The sequence below is a fragment of the Uranotaenia lowii genome, chromosome 1, assembly GCF_029784155.1.
Source record: "Uranotaenia lowii strain MFRU-FL chromosome 1, ASM2978415v1, whole genome shotgun sequence".
In the NCBI taxonomy this organism is placed as follows: domain Eukaryota; kingdom Metazoa; phylum Arthropoda; class Insecta; order Diptera; family Culicidae; genus Uranotaenia; species Uranotaenia lowii.
Window position 1 is genome coordinate 61,346,836 of NC_073691.1, and position 26,343 is coordinate 61,373,178.

The 26,343-nt window shown below is 39.4% G+C and overlaps 1 protein-coding gene across 1 annotated transcript in view; it reads left to right on the top strand.

The window, feature by feature from the left end:
* Window positions 1-3,169: 3,169 nt before the first annotated feature.
* Window positions 3,170-26,343, top strand: part of LOC129750080 (gamma-aminobutyric acid receptor subunit beta-like) — a 97,467-nt gene continuing 74,293 nt past the window's right edge. Inside the window, exon 1 of the mRNA XM_055745302.1 lies at window positions 3,170-3,826. The gene's annotated coding sequence lies outside the window, so the exon portion shown is untranslated. The remainder of the gene's footprint in view (window positions 3,827-26,343) is intronic.

The following is a 26,343-nucleotide window of genomic DNA, read 5'->3' on the forward strand; positions in this document are numbered from 1 at the left end:
CAAGACGTGATTCTAAAGTAGACCGAGGCTGACCGCAAACAGGCAGATTGTTTGCCGGCCTGTTGTGTGAAGACGAAAAAGAAGAAGGAGGAGACGAAGATTTTCTGACAACTTTGGGATTTTTCCTTGAAGCAATAATTTTTGCCCTAACAGTACAGGCTATGGAATTGGAGGAATGATTACCTGCGCAATTCGCACACTTGAAAATTCTGTTTGTGGTTTATCACTACCAAAAAGGCATTTTGATTTTTCATGACCGAATGAGCCGCAAAGCATGCATCTGGCATTCATCCTACAATTTTTAGTGCCCTGACAAAAAGCTTGACAACGACGACATTGAGTTATGTTTTTTGAAAAATATTTGTTGAAGATTTTCGACAAGGTTCAAATTTGACTCGACAACTTAAAAAGTTGATTCGAAACTTTTTAACGGAACGTAAAAGATGGTACTTTTTCTCTTTTATTTTTAACGTCTTGACAACGCACACAGGGGTAAATGAACCTAATAAGCGATCAAAATTATTTGCGGACAAACGGTAAACGATAGACATTTGATGTCTTCGCAACATTTTTATATTTTTTGATGATCTATGAAATTTTTGAAAGAAAAAAGTGATTTTTTCATCTGGAAGGGAGATAAAAAAATTATTTCTTGAAATAATTAGTTTAGTGTCTTGATGTCTTCACAAAATTTGTAGATCTTATTATTTTAAGCAACTTTGTTGAAGACATCATAAAGATTGCATGAAATTCAAAAAAGTTACGAGCATTTAAAAAATAACGAGAATTTTAACAAGTAATTTTGAGTTTTTATTTAATATCTTTTTAAGTATACGATTTACAAACTTGGTATATTTAAAAAAGTTGTTTAAATTGTTGAAACACACAATTTTGTAGAATATTTCAAATACATATTTCAACTAAGAAAGGAGATATACTGCAAAATATCCAAAATAATGCACTTTTTCAGTAAGTTATAACCTTAAGAGTTCGGACGAGTTCGGATAATTTTTTAAGTGGGTTTTGTTGGTCAAGCTATTGGCTTTCCATTGATATATAAATTAAACATTAGTTTTGAATAGATTTTGTTCAAACAAGCAATCAAAAATGAGCTTTTTCCTCTAAAAACAGGAAAAATTGAGGTTTTTTTTCTTCGAATTTTAAGTGTTTCTAAAGGAAAAAGCTCATTATTGATTGCTAGTTTGCAGAAAATCTATTCAAAACTAATGTTTAATTTATATATCAATGGGAAGCCAATAACTTGACCAACAAAATCCACTCAAAAAATTATCCGAACTCGTCCGAACTCTTAAGTTATAACTTACTGAAAAAAGGCATTATTTTGGATATTTTGCAGTATATCTCCTTTCTTAGTTGAAATATGTATTTAAAATGTTCTACAAAATTGTGTGTTTCAACAATTTGAACAACTTTCTCAAATATACCAAGTTTGTAAATCGTATACTTAAAAAGATATTAAATAAAAACTCAAAATTACTTGTTAAAATTCTCGTTATTTTTTAAATGCTCGTAACTTTTTTGAATTTCATGCGATCTTTATGATGTCTTCAACAAAGTTGCTTTAAATAATAAGATCTACAACTTTTGTGAAGACATCAAGACGCTAAACTAATTATTTCAAGAAATAATTTTTTTATCTCCCTTCCAGGTGAAAAAATCACTTTTTTCTTTCAAGAATTTGATAGATCATCAAAAAATATAAAAATGTTTCGAAGACATCAAATGTCTATCGTTTACCGTTTGTCCGCAAATAATTTTGATCGCTTATTAGGCTCATTTACCCCTGTGTGCGACGTCACAAATAGTTTTCAAGTTTATTTTTTAAAAGTTTGAATAGAATCAGCCAATTTTTACAGCGTTTTGTCTGTTATTCAATTTGATGTGAGACACTAGACTGAGTCGATTTGGGGTCATTTTTGAATTTCTCAAACCCTGGGGACTTAAAAGCTTCGTCTTGGTCCAAAACTCATCTATGATTTTTTGCAGAATTTTTAAGTAACGTTTACATGAGTAAATTTGAACTTTTAGGTTTGTATGGGAAAATTGAATATTTTGTACTGAAAAATCGACATCGTTTTTGTTTCTTCTGTGAAGCCGAGCCAGCTGATGGCTTTTGTGCCAATTTATAAAATTCCTAAGTAAAATTTTCCGCTGAACAACTTTGTCCAAGACCGTAACTTCGTATCTTATAAGGCAAAAAAGTTATTAGCAGTTTAATAGGGGTATGTCTTTTCGCATTGATAAACCATAAATTCAATGGACATCACTGCAGGGTGCCTATCGAGGTACTGCATGACTACTTTTCATGCTATATTTCGCGAGGCTCAAGCAGGATGTCAATTGAATTTATGGTTTATCAATGCGAAAAGACATACCCCTATAAAACTGCTAATAACTTTTTTGCCTTATAAAATACGAAGTTACGATCTTGGACAAAGTTGTTCAGCGGAAAATTTTCCTTAGGAATTTTATAAATTGGCACAAAAGCCATCAGCTGGCTCGGCTTCACAGAAGAAACAAAAACGATGTCGATTTTTCAGTACAAAATATTCAATTTTTCCATACAAACCTAAAAGTTCAAATTTACTCATGTAAACGTTACTTAAAAATTCTGCAAAAAATAATGGATGAGTTTTGAACCAAGACGAAGCTTTTAAGACCCCAGGATTTGGGAAATCTAAAAATGACCCCAAATCGACTCAGTCTAGTGAGACACCCTTTATGGCTTTAAAATATATAATAATAACAATAAACAATAAAATAAACACATTTTTTAAGAATAATTGAAAACGGAAGAAAAATAAAATGCAGATGTTTCTTTGCAATTTTGTGAATGATTTGTAAAAATACATGCTCGTGCCGTTAATTGTTAATCAGGAACGCGCAAAAGTTTAAATTTTTCCTGAGCTCTCCCACTCAGTACGGTTGAAATCTCGGCTCGCCCCATGGCTGCGAGTTCCGACATTCGGGTCGTGAGTGTCATAACCCGAGCCGAGCGCAGCAGTCCAAAGGATCGTTATCGTCATCAGCTTTCTACCCAACCCATCAGCAGCAGAAGCAGCATCCAGCTGGACCATTAGAAAACAAGCAGCCAGCATCGTTCGATTCTGGCCGAGGCTCTGCTTTCAGTCCTGCTGAAGATTCCTTCCGAACGGGTTAAAAGAACGTGTTTCGTCGGGAAGCAGTAATTGGCCGACAGAAGCAATTGAGGATCGTTCCCGGAATCGGGCGTTCGCGGGGCTGAGGGCGGCCTTACTGGACGACCCTTTCCACAGTGTGTGATGGATTACCGCCGTTGGAACTTTTAGCACAGACTTCCGGAAGCTGCGGGAAAATCGTCGTTTGCCGGATTTGTTTATCTGTGGAAGAAGTGTATCCGTTTCCAGGGACCATTTTCCGGTTTCGAGGGGGTGGTTTGTCGTGTGACTAATTTTGTGGTGGCTGAGAAAGCGGTTTGTTTCGATGACGCCGACCATGATGAAGAGGAAGAAAAAGCTGTGACGGCGTGATGACGTGCTGCATAAAATGTTTTCTCGGCTGCACTTGACGGATTGGCATGTAATAAGTAGACAATATGTAGCGAGAAAAGCGTGATGCGTTGTGTATGGTGCATGGTATTAGAATCTCATTTAGTGACACGTTGACGGTTTTGTGGTGGTAGTTGTTGTGCTTTCGATGCTGCGGTTCTGTGTGTGGTTTTAGTGGGATATTATTCCCCCCTTCAATGCAACGGAATTTCTGGTGGCATGTTATGCGAATTTTAACGGAATCAGTCAGCGGTGAGAAGCAGGAAGTCAAACCAGAGGTATGTTGCCGTGATTATTTTTTATCGGAAGCGTCAATTACATGTGGTAGGGATGAAGGAAGGGAGTCATCGTGTTCAAAAGCGAATTAGCACTTGGCTCGTCACATAGACAAGGTTAATCGACGATGAAAAATTGTTACATAATGAGTTTTCTACTATAGCGAGGGAGAGTGCTCATAACAGCTGTTTTAGTTTCATTTAGGCTGATTTCCTCAACATTTTTAAGTTAATACGAATTTTACGATTCAGAAGTCCAAGGTTACAACGTAGATTCCAGCTTTCAAAATTACAGAAATTTTGATTTTATATGAAAGTCCATACTTAAACTGAAGACCAACTTTCAAAACTTTTTCGTTTTGAGTTTGAAAGCGATATGCTTTTTTATTACCAGAAACATAAAATTCATACTGAAAAATGAATTCGCTCTTAAGAAAAAATAAAATAATATGAAAAGGATTCTTTTTCTCTTCATAGTGAAACTTTAATAAGAATCTGGAATCTTAAATTGAAATCTTTGAATCTAATTTCAATTCCAAATCTGAATTCTAAATCTGAAGTCTTGGATTATAATCAGATATGAACTGGAGGCTTAAATCTGTAATCATGGAGTTTAAATCTGAAATTTACGACTGATCTTTGATTTGAGGGACAATTCTAATTAGAATGTTTTATCTTCATGATTCTCTTATCCGAGTAGGGGTATAGTCTTAGATTGGTTTCTCGAAATTGCTATAATTTTTATCACGATATTTGCAGGTTGAAGAACAATTTGAATTCTCGATGTATGTGAATTGAATATGAATATTGAGTATGATGAAACTTAAATTTATTCCTGAGTCTGAATCTGAGACATCTGGATCTAAATAATTTTAGCCATTAAGGGCATCTGACTTTGTGGTTTAAGATAAGTTTTGGACTAAATCGGATTGTTCGATCTTCTGGATCTCCTAGATCGATTCAAATGAACGGTCGTAAGATCGATCTAGCTAAAAACTTGAGCTCGAAGATCGATCGGTCGATCTTCCACCCCAGGCGTTTTTACTTGGGAAGTTTCTTATTGCCGAGTGTATCCACTCATTTATTTCTTTTTTTAGTAAAAGAGGAAGCCGTCGGCATTCCCATGCCGTTCGGGTCAATATGACCCGAAGCACACATTTAAAATCTCTTTATCATCATTCCAATATACTGAAGTACTTGCAATTTTGACAGACCAAGTATGTTCTATGAAAATAATGATCAAATTAACGTCAAAAAATTGAAATTTGAGTTTTGAAAATCGGTTCATTGGGAAATGAAATACAGCTAAGCAAAGCAAAAATTGGATATCGTTTTTTAAAGATAGATTTTTTTTCTACCGGAAGATCTGAGATAGCGGTCAAAACTTTCATTAGACCCCAACATATCTATACACTGTCGGAGAGATGGATTTTTGACGATTTCAAACATCAATGAAACACTTAAATACAGAAAAGCTGTCAAAAGTTATGAGCATTTTAAAAATAAAATTTATTTTTCGGACTTTTTACTTTCTGAACCAGTTTCTGATAACTTTGTAATACATATCGACTTTATTTTAAAATTTTGAGTAATAAGAACAAATTACCTACACAATGAATATAATATCATCAAAATCGGTTAACATTTACAGCCAGGAGAACGAAATCAAACTACAACTCAAATTTCCCCGAAACGGATATTTTGCGAACGGCATGGGAAGGTTAAGAGGGAGAGACAAGAGGAACGTTTAAGGTTCACATTCGAAAGTATTTTCGGGTTTTGGTAGCTATCGTAGGATTACGTCTCATTGGCCAGCCTTCTTTTCGGTTTTGTCGAACCCGTCGGATCAGTGATTGTTCTAAAAAATGAGACGAAACGAGCATTACATAAAGTAAAGACAGAGGGTAATTTCCGAGAAGAAGAGTGCTTTACGACCAAGTCAGGCACTTTAAGTTAACATATTTGAAAATCGGATAGACACAAATATTTTTGAACCAAAGTTTGCAAAAATTTCTTTCCATTTTACTTACTTTATGTTAATTTTTGTGAAAAAAAAACAGATAAATAGGGACACGATGTCTCAAAGATGTATTTTATATGAAGATAAGAACCAATTTTGAGCGCCAATACCTATAAAAGTGAGATGAAGAATGTGCATAATAAAATAAAAGTTATGCAATTTACAAAAACAAATATGTGAAAACACTGGAAGAGAAACTGTAATCAAAAACTCAAGTCAGTCTATTCTTGTTAGTGAAGATTTGTCTGAGTGAATCTCTGAATGGAGATTCATAAGAATCGTGAAATCACGGCAATGCTGTAGTTGGTAAGATGAGCACAGATTTGCAAGGCTGATGCTCAGATTGTTAGAAAATGGTTCCAGCTCCGGTAAATACTGGATAAAGACTGGAAAAGCGCAAGTTGTGAAGGCTGCTGCTATGATTGTTTGATCCGGTAAATAAGATGGAAAGACGTGAAATTTGCAAATTCTGTTAAGGCTGCTGCTCTGATTATTTGTTCCTCCGGTACATAAAGGGCGAGCACGAAATTATTGCGACACATTTAACAGGACATAACTTTTTTACCATTGGGTAAAAATCAACCAAATTTTGCACAATTTCTCATTGATGTGTATTGTTTACATGCTGTCAAACTGAAAGTCGTGTTGTTCACCACTCAATCATCTCCAGAGTGTTGGAGCGGCTCCAGGAGTGGTTGACGTTGGACCACGGCAAAGAATCTGGAAGAAAACTGGGACCGGAGAAGAAAAAGACCGAGGGAAAGGTGTATCGGATGATTAAAGCAAATCCCAACGTCTCTAGCCGTGATTTGGCTTAAAAAATCGTCATGTCGCAGACGTCCAGAAGGCAAAGAAGAGAGCTGGACTACATACATACAAGGTACAGAACTTCCAAAACCGCGTGGAGCGGCAACAATCGACGGCTAGAACACGGGCACGGAGCCTCTACGGGTAGATGCTGACAAAATATGGCTGCTGTGTGATGGACGATGAAACGTATATAAAATCCGATTTTAAGCAAATTCCAGGGTTGAAGGTTTTCACTGCAAGAGCAACTTCGATGTGGACGACCAATTTAAAAAGAAGAAAATATCGAAGTTCACCTCCAAATATCTCGATTAGTAGGTTATCTGCTCTTGCGGACTGAGGAGTGAGCCTTTCGTGACAAAGGGAACAGTAAATGGCGAGATCTACAAATCTGAGTGCCTCGAGAAGCGCCTTTTGCCGTTCTTGCAGCAGCACGACGAAGCTGCGCTTTTTTTGGACAGATTTGGCATCATGCCACTATTCTAAAAGTGTCCTGGAGTGGCATGAGGCCAATTCTTTCCATTTTGTTCCAGAGGACATGAACCCGCCAAACTGTCCGGAGCTGCGCTCGGAGCGGAGCGGAACTTCGGAAGAGGAAGAAAACAGTCAAAGACGAGAAGGACATGTTAAGAAAAAGGAAAAAAACCTGTGAAATAGGTGCCGGATGACACTGTAAAGACTTTGATGGAGGGCTGCTGTTTGTTGTTTTTGTTTGACCTTCTGGTGTAAAAAGACGGATTGCCTTAAGAAGCGCAGATTTTCAAGGCTGCTGCTGATATTTGTTTGTTTTGATAAGACCTTCCAGTGGCGAATGACGGATTAACTTTGGAAGTGCAGATTTTTAAGTCTACTACTGCTGTTTTAATGTTTTGATTTGGTCTTCTGGTGGACAAAGACGGATTGGCTTAGGAAGCGCAGGTTTTCAACGCTGCTGCTGCTGCTGATTGTTTTTTTTTCATATGGCCTTCGGGTGAAAAAAAAAACGAATCGGCTTAGGAAGCAAAGATTTTCAGGACTGCTGCTGCTGATTGTGTGTTTTGATTTGGCCTTCCGCTGGAAGAAGAACGCACAGATTTATAAGGCTGCTGCTCCTGATTGTTTGTTCCTCCGTTTCATAAGACGGAGATACTGGAAGGGGATATTTGTCAAGGCTATTGTGATTGTTTTTCAATCGTTTCGGTTCTGGTAGTAAAATGAATGGCTGAAAAATTGCAAAATGCCGAAATGAGCCGGGATAAGGATGGGGGCATCGTGACGGACAATCGTGAAGTGATCAAAAGGTGGAAGCAGCACTTCGATGAACACCTGAAAGGCGCACATGCCGAAGATCAAGACGGTGGGGAAGGTACATCGCTGGCGTAGCCAACGACGTAAAGGAGCCACTCCCAACGATGAGTGAAGTTAAGGAAGCAATTAGTCAGTTGAATAGCAACAAATCGGCTGGGAAGGATGGCATCACAGCTGAACTCATTTAAATGGGCCCGGATAAGTTGGCCGATTGCCTACACCGGTTGATGGTCCGGATCTGGGACACAGAACAGCTAACGAAGGAGTGAAAAGCAGGGGTAATACACAAGAAGAGCAACAAATTGGACTGTGAGAACTACCGAGCGCTCACTGTCCTCATTGTCGCCTACAAAGTGTTATCCCGAATCCTACTCCACCTCCTAACGCCAAAATCAAACAGATTCGTGGGAAGTGGGACGGTCTACGACGTACCAGATCTTCACATTACGGAAAATTCTCCAAAAATGCCTTGAACACCAAGTCCCTATGCAACATCTATTCATGGAATTCAAAGCCGCATACGACACGATCGACCGTGATGATCTTTAAAAAATCAAGGACGTGAACGGCTTTTCCGGGAAGCTGATCAGAACAATTAAATAACGATCGACGGCGACTAGCTAGAGTTAATCGAAGACTTTGTCTATCTCGGCTCACTGGTGATCGTAGAGAATGACACCAGCCGTGAGATCCGGGGGCAAATGATCAGCGGAAGGACTATGGACTCCACGAGCAACTGCGGTGAAGAAAACTCAGCCCTCGCACGAAGATTATTCTGTACATGACGCTCATTATACCGGCTGTCCTCTACGGGCACTAGACTTGGATATTGCTCGAGGAGGACCTGCGCACACCCGAGGTATTCGAGCGACGAGTGTTAAGAGCCATCTTTGGCGGCGTGTAGAAGAACGGAGTGTGGAGGCGAAGGATGAACAACGAGCTCGCGCGACTCTACGGCGAACCCAGTATCCAAAAGGTGGTGAAGGGGGGACGAATACGCTGGGCAGAACAATCCGGTAGAAACGAGACGAGCAGGGCGCAACGAGCTAAGTGGTTAGACCAACTGGAGCGTGATCTGGTGAACGTGGGATGTCCGAGAAATTGGAGAACTGTTGCCATGGACCGAGTGAATTGAAGAAATGTTGTTCGTCAAGTTATGTTGTGAGACGGAAAAACATGTGAATAAATAAAGAAGTTTATGACCTAACGAAAATTGCCAAAATTTTCATTGATTTGAGTGGCTAACATTTTAGTGTGGTTACTTGGGTTGTGGTAAATTTAAAGTTACCTACACTCATTTACATATCCCCGTGGCATTTTCCAGGTCATGATCCATATTCAATGTGCAACGTGTTCCATTAATATGACCTCCGGAGTGAAAATGGTGGAAATGATTGGCCTGTAGAGCCTAGCAGACACAAACGACAATAACAATGACAATCAATGAGCGAGCAAAGAAGAAAGACGTGCCCTACGTGTGGTCAAAGAAATTGCATATCTGAATGGGCCGACGACGGTTTGTTTTTCTTCCTGTTTGATGTTGGAAACCGAGTAGAGCAGTAATCTTTTTTGTCTCGTCTGACAAACGATGGAACGAGGTTAGTGAGTGAACTTTGACATTATCATAAACAGTAGTTTGCGCTTTAAAAAGTGTAGCGTAGTTTAGCAAATGCTCAACTGTTTGACAATAGAACTTATATAAATTCTTGAATTATGACTTGTTTTGTGTGAAAAACTCCTCTACAAAAAGTGGACTGATTCTGGCAGGATAGAATTTGTTTTCCAAAAAGCCATTTTACTCTCAATTTGGCACAATTGATTCAAAATCAATAATGTCAATGTCATATTTATGCAAACACACTAAGTTGGTACCAGTTTAGAATGTGTATTTCCAATTCAATTTTCTTAACTAGTGTATACGATTCGCTGATCACATTATAATGTTGACCTGCAGCAGTTGCATGTTTTTCACCGAGCGCATTTTTTTGCGAGCACACTTCGTGCGGAATAATGTGATTGAAACTGCATCGCAAAACAGGGTAACGCCGAGGGCACGACGATGGTTTGACTACCAGATGAAGAATGAGACTTGTTTGTAAAATCTCATGGTAGAGCTATTGAAGCAAACAACGTGATTTGACAAGAAAAATATTCAAATATGAAACCGTCATAAACTGAAGAAACAAAAAAAAAAATACCGATGTTATCCAACTCTAAAATCAGCTTTTACCCTAGAATTCATTTATTCCCAAACGGAAAAATAAATCTAGGTGCATTGTATCTGTTTCCCATGCACAGAACATGGAAGGAGATGTACGATTAAAATTATGAAGAATTGGTTGATGGACTCGCGGTCGTCGCTCGGTAGGGAGTAAGGAGAGCATCCTATCGGAGAGCAATTTCACACACAAACGAGTTTATAATCTTACAAAAGCATGTCTCTTTCTGTAAGCTGATCACAAATCAGCTACGTACACGGCTCCTTGAATTAATTTGAATTTCTTTATGCCAAGTGAGAGTTTTTTTTATGGATGTATCTCACAATTGATTTGAGCGAATATGCTTTTTTTTTAAAAAATAATTCGTGATTTTAAGATTTCTTTTGTTAAAGCTAGATATGATATGGAAACCAGAAATCTTTTATAATAGATTCAGATTCAAACGCGGTAAAAAATCAATTTCAAATTTTGAGGAATAGTTTTTCCAAAATATTTTTTGAATAGATCAATACATTCCAACCGTTAACTTTGAACCGCGCAGTCGCATTGTTTTGTCGCTCTTCATAAATGAAAACAATAGATTGTGGTTTTCGTATACGCGTCGTGTTTCCCGTCCAATAAGGAGTTCTGAGGATTCAATTGGTAACCCGCCAATCCGGAGTAGGTGTGCCGTCGCCGGGGACCAGGAGGGACCTCTACACGATAGCCAGTCGACCACGAGAGAGAGGCATTTTTTCGACCGAAACACGTGGTGAAGTCAAGGTCATCCGATAAGCTGCCATACTGAAATCGAGCCGAGCGAAGGGTGGCTACAAAACAAAGCCTCACTGGATTCGTTTGAAACAACAAACACGAAAATAAGATTTGTATTTGCTTTTTTTTATTTTCCCTTTTTTGTATTCTAACCTATAGTATGTACTAGCTCCAACTATCTTTTCCCTTTGTTTTTTTTCACATTTTGATCAGTGTACTTCGTTCATATTTTCATTACGGGGGACATATTTTTCCCCGTAATAAGATATGAGCGAAGGCGGGGGTGTGGACCCCGCGGTTCCTATGGATGATGCGGGCATCCTCTATGAAAATGTTGAGCACCTGGAGGACCCTAGCTTTTCCACTGAGAATAACATCTCAGTTGATGAAGCGGGCCCTTCAGGTGCTCATACATTTACACAGAAGGATCTCTCGAAGTCACCCACAGAAACAACGCCCCCCCGAATCAAGGTTTATTCAGCTAATTCGACTCTTGCTGGTCCATGGGTGGTTTTTTTCCGGCCTAAACCTAACGGAAAACCGCTCAACGTTATTCAAATTACGAAGACTCTGGCTAAGTGGTCCTCTGTAACCAGCGTTACAAAGGTAAGACCAAATAAATTGCGAGTTGTCGTGGCTAGCCTGAAAGCAGCCAACGAAATTGTTGCCAGCAATCATTTTAATTTGGAATATCGAGTTTTTGTTCCATCTCGAGAGGTGGAAATCGAGGGAGTGATATCCGAAATGAGCCTGACAGCAGAATATGTTAAAGCCCACGGCGTTGGCAGATTCAGGAGCCTCGACTCGACTGAGGTCAAAATCTTGGATTGCCGCCAACTCGTGACTGCCTCCGTCGTTGCTGGCGTTAAAAAATATTCGCCGTCAGCCTCATTTCGGGTAACTTTTGAGGGCACAGCACTCCCTCATTATGTCCTTATTGATGACATGCTAAGGCTTCCGGTTAGGTTGTTCGTGCCTCGTCCCATGAAGTGCGACAAATGTGTCAAAATTGGACATACTGCCTCCCACTGTTGCAGTAAACCTCGTTGCGGAGATAATCATGGGGATGGATCGTGCTCCGCAACAGTTCACAAATGTGTCTATTGCGGAGGTTCTCCCCATGATTTATCTTCTTGTGACGCATTCAAAAACAGTTGGGTAAAACAGAGGCGTTCGTTGATGGAAAGATCAAAACGCTCCTATGCCGCCGTTCTGAAGAGCATATCGCCTCCGGTAGAATCTCTTTCAAACAATGTTTTTTCTGTACTGCCGGTTGACGACGGTGCCACAGATACAACTGATGAAGAACAGCCATCATTCTTGTCAGGGAGCTCCCGGAAGCGTACAAAGGTAACTTCTCCTAAAATTCCTAAAAAGGTCCCTCTTATCAGTTCATCAGTCAGCGGTGGTAAGAAATCTTCTTCTGTGAATAAGGAAAACCAAATCCCACCTGGTTTTCGCGGGAAAACTACATCTTTCAATGATCCAGCAGTCGCAGGAGCATCAAAAGACCCAACACCTAATGCTAGCTCTTCTGCTGTGACTGTTCAGATGGGACTTTTCAAGCTGTCCGATATTGTGAATGGATTTCTTTCGTTTTTTGAGGCATCGGACTCTATCAGAAGTATTATTACGGCAATGCTTCCTATTGTGAAGTCATTTATTGAGCAATTGATGCAAACTTGGCCCCTTCTTTCAGTGTTTATCTCTCTCGATGGCTAATTTTCGCCGAGAGGTCGGAGATATCACTGTTCTACAGTGGAATTGTCGTAGTCTCATTCCCAAACTGGATGTGTTCAACTATTTACTTCAAAAAACAAACTGTGATATTTTTGCATTGTCCGAAACTTGGCTATCTTCTCAATCTAACATCTCATTCCACAATTTTAATATTATCCGTCTGGATCGTGACGATTCTTATGGAGGGGTGCTTTTGGGGATCAATAAGTGCCACTCCTTTTATAGAATTCACCTTCCTTTATCGGGCGGAATTGAAGCTGTTGCTTGTCATACAACTATAAGAGGTAAGGACTTATGTGTTGTCAGTTTGTACTGGCCTCAGAGAGTTGCAGTGGATCGAAGTCACCTAGTGGACCTGTGCTCAGTGCTTCCTGAGCCAAGGTTGATCCTGGGTGACTTCAATTCACATGGGACTGTCTGGGGAGAACAAATTGACGATAGTCGTTCTACTCTTATCTATGACATTTGCGACAGTTTCAATTTAACAGTTTTGAACACGGGTGAAAAAACACGGGTACCTAAACCTCCTGCAAGACAAAGTGCAATTGACCTCTCACTCTGCTCTAATTCCCTATCATTTGATTGCCAGTGGAAGGTGGTCCATGATCCTAATGGTAGTGATCACTTGCCTATCGAAATTACTATCACCAATGGGGTCAGCTCTTCAAACACAATAAATATGACATATGACCTTACAAGACACATCGACTGGAAGAAGTACTCGGACGAAATAATAACAGCCATCGATTCTATGCATGTTTTACCTCCTTTAGAGGAGTACCACTATCTTTCTCGTTTGATACATGAAAGTGCACTTTGTGCTCAAACAAAACCCATCCCAGATACATCTGTTCCTAGAAGGCCACCTAATCCATGGTGGGACCAGCAGTGTTCCAAGCTTTATAAGGACAAATCGAAAGCCTTCAAAGATTTTCGAAAACATGGAACTCTCGTCCTTTTTGAAACATATGTTACCCTTGAAAATCAGTTCAAAAATCTGATAAAGGGGAAGAAAAAGGCGTATTGGAGGAATTTTGTGGGTGGTTTATCTCGGGAAACATCCTTGAGTACCTTGTGGAGAGTGGCACGAAGCATGCGTAACCGATCATCTACAAACGAAAGTGAAGAATATTCACATAGATGGATATTTAACTTCGCACGGAAAGTCTGTCCAGATTCTGCACCTGTGCAAAAAATAATCCGGAATGTGCCTCCAGATAGGTGTGATCTGGATTCCAGCTTTTCAATGGTCGAATTTTCACTTGCCCTCCTCTCTTGCAACAATTCAGCTCCGGGAATTGATAAAATCAAATTTAACTTGTTGAAAAACCTTCCGGATGCCGCAAAATTTCGCCTATTAAATTTATTCAATCAATTCTTGGAGCACAACATTGTTCCCCAAGAGTGGAGACAAGTGAGAGTTATTGCTATCCAAAAGCCCGGAAAACCAGTGTCTGATCCCAATTCGTACCGTCCAATAGCGATGTTGTCTTGTATACGGAAATTGATGGAGAAAATGATTTTGTTCCGATTGGATAAATGGGTGGAAACAAATGGCCTCCTTTCAGATACTCAATTTGGGTTTCGAAGGGGCAAAGGAACAAACGATTGTCTTGCTTTGCTGTCTTCAGAGATTCAAATGGCGTACGCAAATCGTGAGCAAATGGCTTCAGTGTTTCTAGACATAAAGGGAGCTTTTGATGCAGTCTCAATAGAGGTGTTGTCAGACAAGTTGCACTCCCGGGGTCTGCCTCCACTATTGAACAATATCTTATACAGCTTGCTTTGTGAGAAACATCTGAACTTTGCTCACGGAGATATTGCAATTACAAGAACCTCCTACATGGGCCTCCCGCAGGGTTCTTGTTTAAGTCCACTTTTGTACAACTTTTACGTAAGTGACATCGACAGTTGTCTCTCTGAAGGCTGCACTCTCAGACAACTTGCAGATGATGGCGTGGTGTCTGTCACAGGATCTACCGAGTCTCATTTGCACAGACCTTTACAAGATACTTTAGACAGATTGTCTTCCTGGGCTTTGGGGCTTGGGATCGAGTTTTCTCCTCAGAAAACGGAGATGGTTGTTTTCTCTAAGAAACGTAGACCTGCTCAACCGAAGTTTCAACTCCTAGGCAGAACGATCACTCAATCGAGGTGTTTTAAGTATCTTGGGGTTTGGTTTGACTCCAAGTGTACCTGGAGAGCCCACATTGAGTATCTGAAAGGAAAATGCCAACAAAGAATAAATTTTCTCCGATCAATCACTGGCACCTGGTGGGGAGCCCGTCCAGAAGATCTTATAAAACTGTACCGTACAACAATTTTATCAGTGATGGAATATGGCAGTTTCTGTTTCCAGTCAGCTGCCAAAACGCACCTAATCAAACTCGAGCGTATTCAATATCGATGTCTGCGAATAGCATTGGGTTCTATGCCTTCAACGCACACCCTGAGTCTTGAAGTTTTGGCAGGCATACTTCCACTGAGAGATCGATTTTATTCATTATCTCTCCGGTTCCTCATCAGGTGTGAGGTCATGAACCCATTGGTGATTGCAAATTTCGAGAAGCTACTTGAGCAAAATCTTCAAACAAGATATATGACTGTATATCATGAATTCATGTCTATGCATGTTAATCCTTCATCGTATTCTTCCATTCGTGTTTTTCTCCCTACCTACGACAACTCCTCTGTCCAGTTTGATATATTCATGCAGCAGGAAATCCGTGGGATTCCGGAACAACATCGTCCCCTCGTTGTTCCCAGGATTTTTAATGCAAAGTATGGACACGTCAATGCTGAACAAATGTACTTTACTGATGGATCTCTTATAAACGAGTGTACCGGATTTGGAGTGTTCAACCAAATATCCTGTGCATCTTTTAGTCTGCAATCTCCATGCTCAGTGTATGTCGCTGAATTAGCAGCTATTCTTTGGGCACTGAATAACATAGCCACGCGAACCGTTGAACACTACTTCATTGTAACGGTTAGTCTCAGTTCTGTTGAGGCTATTCGTTCAATAAAGCCCGGAAAGCACTCGCCGTACTTCCTTGAGAAGATACGGATAACGTTGAGTGCTTTATCTAGACGCTGCTTTATCATCACCTTTGTCTGGGTTCCTTCACATTGCTCGATAGTGGGCAATGAGAAGGCAGACTCACTAGCAAAGGTGGGTGCAACTGAAGGCAATATTTATCAGCGTGAAATTGCCTTCAATGAATTCTATTTTTTGATTCGTCGAAACGCTCTCGTCAACTGGCAGCGCAAATGGGACGAAGATGAGAAGGGCCGCTGGTTCCACTCGATTATTCCAAAGGTAAGCCTCAAACCCTGGTTTAATAGGTTGGACCTGAGTCGGGATTTTATTCGTATATTCTCCCGTCTCATGTCCAATCATTATTCCATGGATGCGGTACTCTATCGTTTAAATATTGCTGGCAGCAATTTGTGTGGCTGTGGCCAAGGTTACCACGACATCGAGCATATCGTTTGGTCATGTGAGGTCCATCTAGCCGCCAGAGCGGATTTATTGGACTCCCTTCGGGCCCGAGGGAAACCACCCTACACCCCTGTAAGAGATGTATTAGCTATGATAGACCTTGATTACATGTTCGAAATCTACCTTTTCTTAAAAGCTATCAACCTCTGTCTTTAAACAACCCTTTACTATTTTTCCCTTTATCTATTCTAGTTCTTAACAATGAATTGTAAATACAAAAAAAAATCTGACTTTGGCTCCTTAAAACCTTCGGTACGAGCCGTTTCAAATAAACGAATTATAAAAAAAAAAAAAAATAGATCAATAAAATTTTTTTGTGCGGTGAATTCCTGAACACATTCTTGTGTCTTTTAAAAAAAGTTACTTTAAAATAATCAAATTTTTATATGATACGCCTATTTGGTTTTATGTTTTTCTATTCAACATTTGCTTTTTAGTGTGTCTTTTTTGTCTTTTTGTTTTTTATTGTCTTTTTTGTCTTTTTGTTTTTTATTGTCTTTTTTGTCTTTTTTGTCTTTTTTGTCTTTTTTGTCTTTTTTGTCTTTTTTGTCTTTTTTGTCTTTTTTGTCTTTTTTGTCTTTTTTGTCTTTTTTGTCTTTTTTGTCTTTTTTGTCTTTTTTGTCTTTTTTGTCTTTTTTGTCTTTTTTGTCTTTTTTGTCTTTTTTGTCTTTTTTGTCTTTTTTGTCTTTTTTGTCTTTTTTGTCTTTTTTGTCTTTTTTGTCTTTTTTGTCTTTTTTGTCTTTTTTGTCTTTTTTGTCTTTTTTGTCTTTTTTGTCTTTTTTGTCTTTTTTGTCTTTTTTGTCTTTTTTGTCTTTTTTGTCTTTTTTGTCTTTTTTGTCTTTTTTGTCTTTTTTGTCTTTTTTGTCTTTTTTGTCTTTTTTGTCTTTTTTGTCTTTTTTGTCTTTTTTGTCTTTTTTGTCTTTTTTGTCTTTTTTGTCTTTTTTGTCTTTTTTGTCTTTTTTGTCTTTTTTGTCTTTTTTGTCTTTTTTGTCTTTTTTGTCTTTTTTGTCTTTTTTGTCTTTTATGTCTTTTTTGTCTTTTTTGTCTTTTTTGTCTTTTTTGTCTTTTTTGTCTTTTTTGTCTTTTTTGTCTTTTTTGTCTTTTTTGTCTTTTTTGTCTTTTTTGTCTTTTTTGTCTTTTTTGTCTTTTTTGTCTTTTTTGTCTTTTTTGTCTTTTTTGTCTTTTTTGTCTTTTTTGTCTTTTTTGTCTTTTTTGTCTTTTTTGTCTTTTTTGTCTTTTTTGTCTTTTTTGTCTTTTTTGTCTTTTTTGTCTTTTTTGTCTTTTTTGTCTTTTTTGTCTTTTTTGTCTTTTTTGTCTTTTTTGTCTTTTTTGTCTTTTTTGTCTTTTTTGTCTTTTTTGTCTTTTTTGTCTTTTTTGTCTTTTTTGTCTTTTTTGTCTTTTTTGTCTTTTTTGTCTTTTTTGTCTTTTTTGTCTTTTTTGTCTTTTTTGTCTTTTTTGTCTTTTTTGTCTTTTTTGTCTTTTTTGTCTTTTTTGTCTTTTTTGTCTTTTTTGTCTTTTTTGTCTTTTTTGTCTTTTTTGTCTTTTTTGTCTTTTTTGTCTTTTTTGTCTTTTTTGTCTTTTTTGTCTTTTTTGTCTTTTTTGTCTTTTTTGTCTTTTTTGTCTTTTTTGTCTTTTTTGTCTTTTTTGTCTTTTTTGTCTTTTTTGTCTTTTTTGTCTTTTTTGTCTTTTTTGTCTTTTTTGTCTTTTTTGTCTTTTTTGTCTTTTTTGTCTTTTTTGTCTTTTTTGTCTTTTTTGTCTTTTTTGTCTTTTTTGTCTTTTTTGTCTTTTTTGTCTTTTTTGTCTTTTTTGTCTTTTTTGTCTTTTTTGTCTTTTTTGTCTTTTTTGTCTTTTTTGTCTTTTTTGTCTTTTTTGTCTTTTTTGTCTTTTTTGTCTTTTTTGTCTTTTTTGTCTTTTTTGTCTTTTTTGTCTTTTTTGTCTTTTTTGTCTTTTTTGTCTTTTTTGTCTTTTTTGTCTTTTTTGTCTTTTTTGTCTTTTTTGTCTTTTTTGTCTTTTTTGTCTTTTTTGTCTTTTTTGTCTTTTTTGTCTTTTTTGTCTTTTTTGTCTTTTTTGTCTTTTTTGTCTTTTTTGTCTTTTTTGTCTTTTTTGTCTTTTTTGTCTTTTTTGTCTTTTTTGTCTTTTTTGTCTTTTTTGTCTTTTTTCTCTGTTTGGTATTTTTTGGTAGTTTTTGTAGTTTTTGTTTTTTAACATTAATAAAAAGATTTTCGAAACAGTTGGAGTTCAGGTCATAAATCAACGACGTTCTCTTTTCTTTGCCAAAAAATACGTGTTCCACCATAAAGGTTAGATAAAATAAGAGATTACTATAAACCCGCAGCGAAATGGCTCAACCAAGTTCGTTAACAAGACGATTGAGGTTCACCAGCCAAGTCAGTCCTATCGCAGGTTTGAAGATGCGAAGTAAATGGAAAATTTTACATTCTTTCTTACACCGCATGGTCGTGCTTTCGGAAAGCTTGAACTCCCTGATGTTAGTTCAGCACCCTTGTGAATGAGATTTGTGAATTCCCACCCACCCACTTAACCTCACCTCCTCTCTTCCGGACCACCCGAAACGACATGCTCAAAAACATACTGCGTGAAATTCGTGTAAGCATGTGTTCCGAACCAGACGCAGGTATGCCGGAATTTAAGACTTGCCAAAGAACTTCTGCCCGACAAAGCTAGAATGCATGTGAGCTACGTTCCCTGGAGGTTAAAAAGGCATGTCTTCGACGGATGCCTTCCCGTTGCTTCTCCTCCATCATCATCGTCATGTGGTGGCATTTTTCCCTCCCAGAAGATGAACATAAAAAAGCAATACCACCAATAGGAAAACTAAATTTCCTCACCAGCAATATAAGCAGTGAAAGTGATCCGATTGGCTTCATAGCTTGATAGCAAAATGAAAAAAAAAGGAGGCAGAAGAGATATTTGCCTCCCGGTTCAATCGATTTGCGCCTCCAGGTGCAATCAAGGTTTCAGCATTCCCCGGATCGGAACGGAACGGGCTTATCTGGTCGACGACTTGAATGGTTATCAACAACGACGTTTTGATGAATATTTTGCATGGAAGGGGGCGAAACCAGTAGCAGAGCTCTTGAAAGCTGCGTTAAAGGGATTCCAGCAGAAATATTTCTTCGGATTTAGTAAAACAATTTTTGCTTATGTCATTTATTTTATAAATTGGACACCTCATCGCTTTTGATTAGCACTTGAAAATTTTTGATTATTTCGATCAAATTTTCCGGTTATATTGATTTGTTATGAAACAAAATGCTTGCTCCCCCAAAGGTGCATTGAGGTTCCAAAAAGGTTCCGGATGGACGGAAAAAGTTCGATAACAGTTCAGTAAAAAGTACGTTGAACTCCATCAACTCTTGAAGTGTGAAATTCATTCTCTAGTAACCTTGATCCAAGTGACATAATCTAAGTATGTAGATCGCAAGGGTGTCAACTGTCTTGTAATTAACTACCACGTTCCGGCACTTCCTAGTTCGAAAGTCCATCTGAAACTCGTTACATCATCTGGTCCATCTGGTCATAGCTGGTCCATCGACTCAGAGTGTAATATATGCTCATTTCGACCACCCCCTGCAAAACCGGAAAATGCATTCGCCACGTAAATACACTCATATAAAACTCCCAAAACCAAGAACATAAGAACGCCCACCTTAGCCAAGGGGAGCATATCAGTCACGTACTAAAACTCGGGCATTTTCATGTCAAACTCCGAGGAAAAGAAACAGAAGAAGAAAGTTTTCCCCGCCGCTGCTGCTGCCTGTTTGGGAGGGGGAAAGAATGCCAAGTTCATATTATCTCGTTGTTTGCTGGATGCTATTTTGAAATTTTTCATTTACCCCTTTCGGTGTCCCGCAGTCCTATTGTGCCCGGTTTTTGCGGCCAGCTTCCTCAAAAACTGCCCGGCCAACATCTGGGGGAGGGGGAACCGGAAGTAGAACCGAGATGGACGGATCTTAGCATATTTGCGCTTCCCTATGCGCTTTTATACCCTAGCTATACGCTTTATGATGGAGGAAAAATGTGCTTTATTGTGGTTTGGTCGTCATTCGTGGCCGGGGGATATTTTTCGGGGGCTTAATGAGGGAAAGTAGGAAGCTGGAAGGAAGGAAGTTTTCCAGGACTCCGGCAGCAAAACTAACAACAAATGTGGACTGGCAGCGACCACAACTATTCAGGCTTCGCAGTGCTTGAGTTCGAGAATGTCTGGCAAAGAAACTGTTACACAAAAGACCGTTGCAGCATTTACTCCCCGAATAAAGTATGGTGGCTTGTCCGGTAAAATCTGAATAGCCCATAAGTAGGTCTGTTATGGCCGGATTTGCGTCGTTTAATAATAGTCAGCATTAAATCAGGTTGAAATTTGCCGGACCAAAGAAACACAGGGAAAACTTTGCAAACATTTGAACTGTGAATGATGTGGAAATCCCAAAAGTATCAAATGTGACAGTAGGTAGAAAAGCAGAAATAACATTCTGGGAAGCAGTTCAAAATGCAATGCTCATCAAGGCCTAACAAATTAAGTAAAGGAACTTTCAAGTTTTATTCAGTTATACAGATATGTATATACGTATATAATTTTCTTCACTGCAAACATACCAGGAAGATTAAAGCAGGATTAAAGGAAAATCTGTCGCGAACGAAAGTTCAAAATTTAATATTTTTGAGAAACTAAGTCCTACCTACCTACCTAAGGGTCCGGTGCCGATTGAGCTACGCATAGGGCTGAGATAAAAGATCTCCACTGCTGGCGATCCGGAGCCAGCGTCTTCACCTGGTCCCAGTCAAGATTCTCGTCAACAGCTCGGATTTCAGCGGCTAGGCTTCGCCGCCACGAGTTTATGGGTCTGCCTCTTCTTCGATGACCTTCTGGATTCCAATCTAGCGGCTCTCTGCAAATCTCGTTTTCATCTTTCCGCAGCGTGTGCCCAATCCATCTCCACTTACGTTCCCGAATCTCGATTTCTAGCGCCCTTTGATGACACCGGCGATGTAGTTCCTCATTCGAGATCCAGTTGCCAGGCCACCAAGCGCGGATGATATTCCGCAGGCAGCGGTTTACAAAAACTTGCAGTTTTCGCGTCGTCACCGCATATGTGCACCAAGTTTCGCACCCGTACAGCAATACGGATTTGACGTTTGAGTTGAAGATTCGGATCTTAGTTCGTAGAGAGATCTGGCGTGAGCGCCAGATGTTTCGGAGACTCGCAAACGCAAATCGGGCTTTTCTGATCCGGGTTTCGATGTCCTTCTTGGTACCACCATCAGGCGTAATCGAGCTACCAAGATACTGGAAGCACTCCACTGTCTCAACCTGTTGTCCAGCTAAAACGAAATTGGAACGATTTTCTGTGTTGATCTCCATCGACTTGGTCTTTTCGACATTGATTTTGAGACCTGCTGCCTTGGAGCTTTCGGTGAGGTCGTCGAGTTTGCTCTGCATGTCTTGTTGTGTTTGGGCGAGCAAAACAATATATATCGTCTGCCAGGTCAAGGTCGTTCAGTTGCTCAATTGATAAAGGATTCCACGGCAATCCTCGGTTTGGTGTACAGTAGACTGCCTCAAATTTGTATGAGAAATTTAAAACCTGTTAAATGTTATACGCTGCAGGCTAAAATTGATCCTGGGCCTAGTATAAGATCTCATGCCAAATTTGGACCAGATCTGACCTCGGGAAGGGGTCGCGCAACGAGCCTGAAGTTTGTACGGGATTTTGAGACAATTTGTTCGAGAGGAACATGAAAAACCAGTTTTTCGTCAATAACTTTTGTCTCTTTTGACCGATTTTTTTTTCAAAAAACGGGTTTTCTTAAAGCCTAAACTATGACAAATATTTCATCCGAAGGTTGCATTCCAATTAAAGTTAAGATAAAAAAGTTATAAAGCTTCAAAAATGGGCAAACTTTTTTAAGGGTGATATTCATCACTGTTTTAATGAGGCGACTAAATGTCCTACCAGAACATTTGCCGTTTCGTCAAATAATGACCGATTTTAACCATTGTTGTTGCGTTCGATTGCAATTTTTTATGCTTTCCCAATATTTGAGTTTGGATGATATCCACTTGATAGTTCGGAAAGAAGTAAGGGCGGAAAAATGCTTGACAATTTGAAAAAAAATGGCATAACCACAGGGGCTTAGGAACATGACTGGACGATTTGTGATGCCAATAAAAACAACAGTTTTTCATCAATAGCTTTGGTTCCCGTCGACCGATTTCTTTCAAAAACGGTTTCAAAGATGGTAACCGTAGTGAACGACTGTGCCGAAAGAGGTGTTGCATTGATTTCGGAATTTAATGGTAAAATAACCAAAAATTAAGAACAACTGCAATAGCAGGTAGTTGAGGCACATCGAAAAAAAATTCAAATCTCAAACAAAAAATAATTTGATCTGAAATGTTGTGCATAAACTTTGAACTTTGTTAGTTACTCTATGAATAAAAGATTTTGAAATATAATTTTTTTTTAGTTTTATTTGGAAGTAACCTGCTAGGAAATAACTTCACGTGACAACCTCATTATTTTTTGTAATAAGAAACAATCTAAACCAAATGAAGTACATTGTTTTAACTACAGCTAAAATTAGAGAAAAACGTGGAAAGACTGTAAATGGACCTGTTTTTCGAAAATTTATCTTTTTATTGGCATCACAAATCGTCCAGCCATGTTCCTAAGCCCCTGTGGTTAGGCATTTTTTTCTAAATTGTCAAGCATTTTTCCGCCCTTACTTCTTTCCGAACTATCCATTATGAATATCATCCAAACTCAAATATTGGGAACGCATAAAAAATTGCAATCGAACGCAACAACAATGGTTAAAATCGGTCATTATTTGACGAAACGGCAAATGTTCTGGTAGGACATTTAGTCGCCTCATTAAAACAGTGATGAATATCACCCTTAAAAAAGTTAGCCAATTTTTGAAGTTTAATAACTTTTTTATCTTAACTTTAATTGGAATGCAACCTGAAATATTTTTCATAGTTTAGGCTTTAAGAAAACCCGTTTTTGAAAGAAATCGGTCAAACGAGACAAAAGTTATTGACGAAAAACTGGTTTTTCATGTTCCTCTCGAACAAATTGTCTCAAAATCCCATACAAACTTCAGGCTCGTTGAGCGACCCCTTCCCGTGGTCCGATCTGGCCCAAATTTAATTTGGCATGAGATCTTGCACTAGGCCCAATATCAATTTTAGCCTGCAGCGTATAACTTTTTCAAAAGTCTGGTCATTTGGGGCAGTCTAGTGTACAGTCAATCGATCCAGTCAGAATCTCATCCATTACGATGAGAAAAAGCAGCAGTGACAAAATACATTCTTGTCTCACTCCAGCAGCTACCGGGATAGGTTCGTACATGACACCGTCGTGCAAGACCTTGCACGAAAATGCCTCGTATTGTGCTTCGATGAGATGGACTAGTTTCTCTTGGACCCTCTCGTCGTCTAAGAGCAGCCAAGATGTTTTCGTGGTTCAGTCGGTCAAATGCTTTTTCGAAATCAACGAACACCAGCTGAAGAGAGTCCTGGAATTCGTTGATTTGTTCCAGAATTATTCGTAGCGTTGTGATGATCCACACATGATCGTCCGGATCGGAATCCAGCTTGTTGCCGTCGGAGTGTAGCGTCGATTTTCTCCTGGATCTTGTTCAGGATAACTTTGCAGAGTACTTTGAGGGTTGTACAGATCAACGTTATGCCTTGCCAGTTACCGCACTCTGTCAGGTCTCCTTTCTTCGGGACCTTAACGAGGATACCCTGCATCCAGTCGGCCGGGAATGTTGCAGTATCCCAGATGTCAGCGAAAAGACGGTGCAACATTTGTGCTGACAGGGCAGGGTGGGCTTCAAGCATTTCAGCAGGAATGCAATCGATCCCAGGTGCTTTGTTGGATTTCATGTCCTTGATTGCCGCTTCTATTTTCGCCAGCGAGGGCGCATCCAAATTGACGCCATTAATGCGACTTACTATGGGCGCCTCGAGCTGCGGGTTCTGTTGGCCATCGCTATTCGTGACTCGGAAGAGTTGTTCGAAGTGCTCAGTCCATCGTTTGAGCTGATCTGTTCGATCGGTCAATAACTGACCTGCTCGGTCTTTCAGCGGCATTCTTGCATTAGTCCTTGCACCACTAAGGCCACCATGCTTATAAATAGAACCATCTATGCAAGCTTGGGAGGACTTACAATCAAAGCCACTCCAACAAAGGGATGTCCCCAAGGTGGGGTTCTATCACCGTTGTTGTGGTCATTGATCGTGGACGACCTCCTAAACAAACTTGTATCTATGGGTTTCGAAGTTATTGGCTTTGCAGACGACGTAGTATTAATAGTTCGGGGAAAATATGAGAATGTGTTGTCAAACAGAATGCAATCTGCACTTAACTACGCACTATTCTGGTGCAGGGAAGAGGGACTGAACATTAACCCTTCCAAAACTACTGTGATAGCATTCACTACGAGACGAAAAACTGCACTAAAACCACTAACATTAGACGGGGAAGTGCTAAACTTCGAATCACAGGTGAAATATTTAGGCATCATACTAGATTCAAAGCTATCATGGAAACCGCAGATAGAGCATGTAATAGCCAAGGCTACAATAGCTCTATGGGTTTGCCTCAAAGGAGTAGGGAAAAAATGGGGACTAAGGCCGAAAATTATCCATTGGATATTTACAGCTATAATAAGACCCCAAATCTCGTACGCTTCTTTAGTGTGGTAGACCAAAACTGTGCAAGCTACGGCCCGGAAGAAACTAGCGAAGCTTCAAAGAATAGCAACCCTAGCTATAACTGGCGCTATGCGAAGCACATCAAACGAGGCTCTGAATGCACTACTAAATATCCTGCCACTACATCAATTTATTGAGTTAGAGGCAGAACGTAGTGCCTTGAGACTCTCCAAAAACAAAACTCTCTATGAGGGGGATCTTACAGGACACCTAAAAATCCTAAAGATATTTAAAATAAACTCACTTATTGTGAAGAACGATCACTGGGTGGAACCCCTTTTTCAACCTAGACATACCATACAATGTAACTATGAATAATAGGGACGTGTGGGAGTCAGGTGGACCTGCGGTTCCTTCCGGATCAATAAAATTCTTTACTGATGGGTCTAAAATGGATAATAGAACTGGGGCAGGGGTCTTCGGACCTAGACTCAGGATCTCAATTCCTATGGGAAACTGGCCAACAGTATTCCAAGCAGAAGTTCAAGCAATTTTAGAGTGCACTTTAGCCTGTTTGAAAAGAGGATACAGGTACACAAGTATCTATATATTCTCTGATAGTCAGGCCGCTCTTCGAGCACTAAGTACCTTCACATGTTACTCCAAGCTAGTATGGGAGTGTATTGTTGCACTAAGAAACCTGGCCATACGGAACAGAGTATTTTTATTCTGGGTTCCAGGCCACTGCGGTATTCTAGGGAACGAAGAAGCAGACCAGCTAGCTAGGGAAGGATCTCAGGGCCTGTTAATTGGACCTGAACCTTTCTGCGGAGTATCTAGGAGTGCCTTGAATATGGAACTCAAGAACTGGGAAAGCACCACTATTGTCTCCAACTGGAGAACAGCAGAGGGAGCAACTCAGGCGAAAAGATTCATTGAACCAAGCGCACTACTCTCCAAAAACATGTTGAACTTAAGTAAGCACGAGTTAAGTACTTACACTGGTCTATTGATAGGGCACTGTCCAACAAAACAGCATCTCAAAAGGATAAACATTATTCAAAACGACGACTGTCGGTTCTGCGGGTTCGAAAAAGAAACTGCAGAGCATCTCTTATGCAACTGCTGCGCCCTCCTTAAGAGGAGAGAGCGTGTTCTTGGGGCAAAGTTAATAAGCGCACAAGACATATGGTTGCATATCAGCCCTAAGAAGGTTATATCATACATCTTTGATATCATACCCGATTGGGATAAAATGCTTAGTCAGCAATCAACTGTCACTTCAACCCATAGTGCAGGTGAGCCTGATAGCATATATTAACGCGGGGTAATTACCACAATAGATCAACTACTGGTCGCAGTGGGCTCTCCCCTACAAGGAAAAAAAAAACCACTAAAGCGGCGAGAAATATCATATAATAATCGGATATCTCCATTGGCGGCGGCTCTTTCTCCCTCTTCGGCTAGGAAGTTTGTCCAGGCTCTCTTGTCTCGTCTACAAGCTCG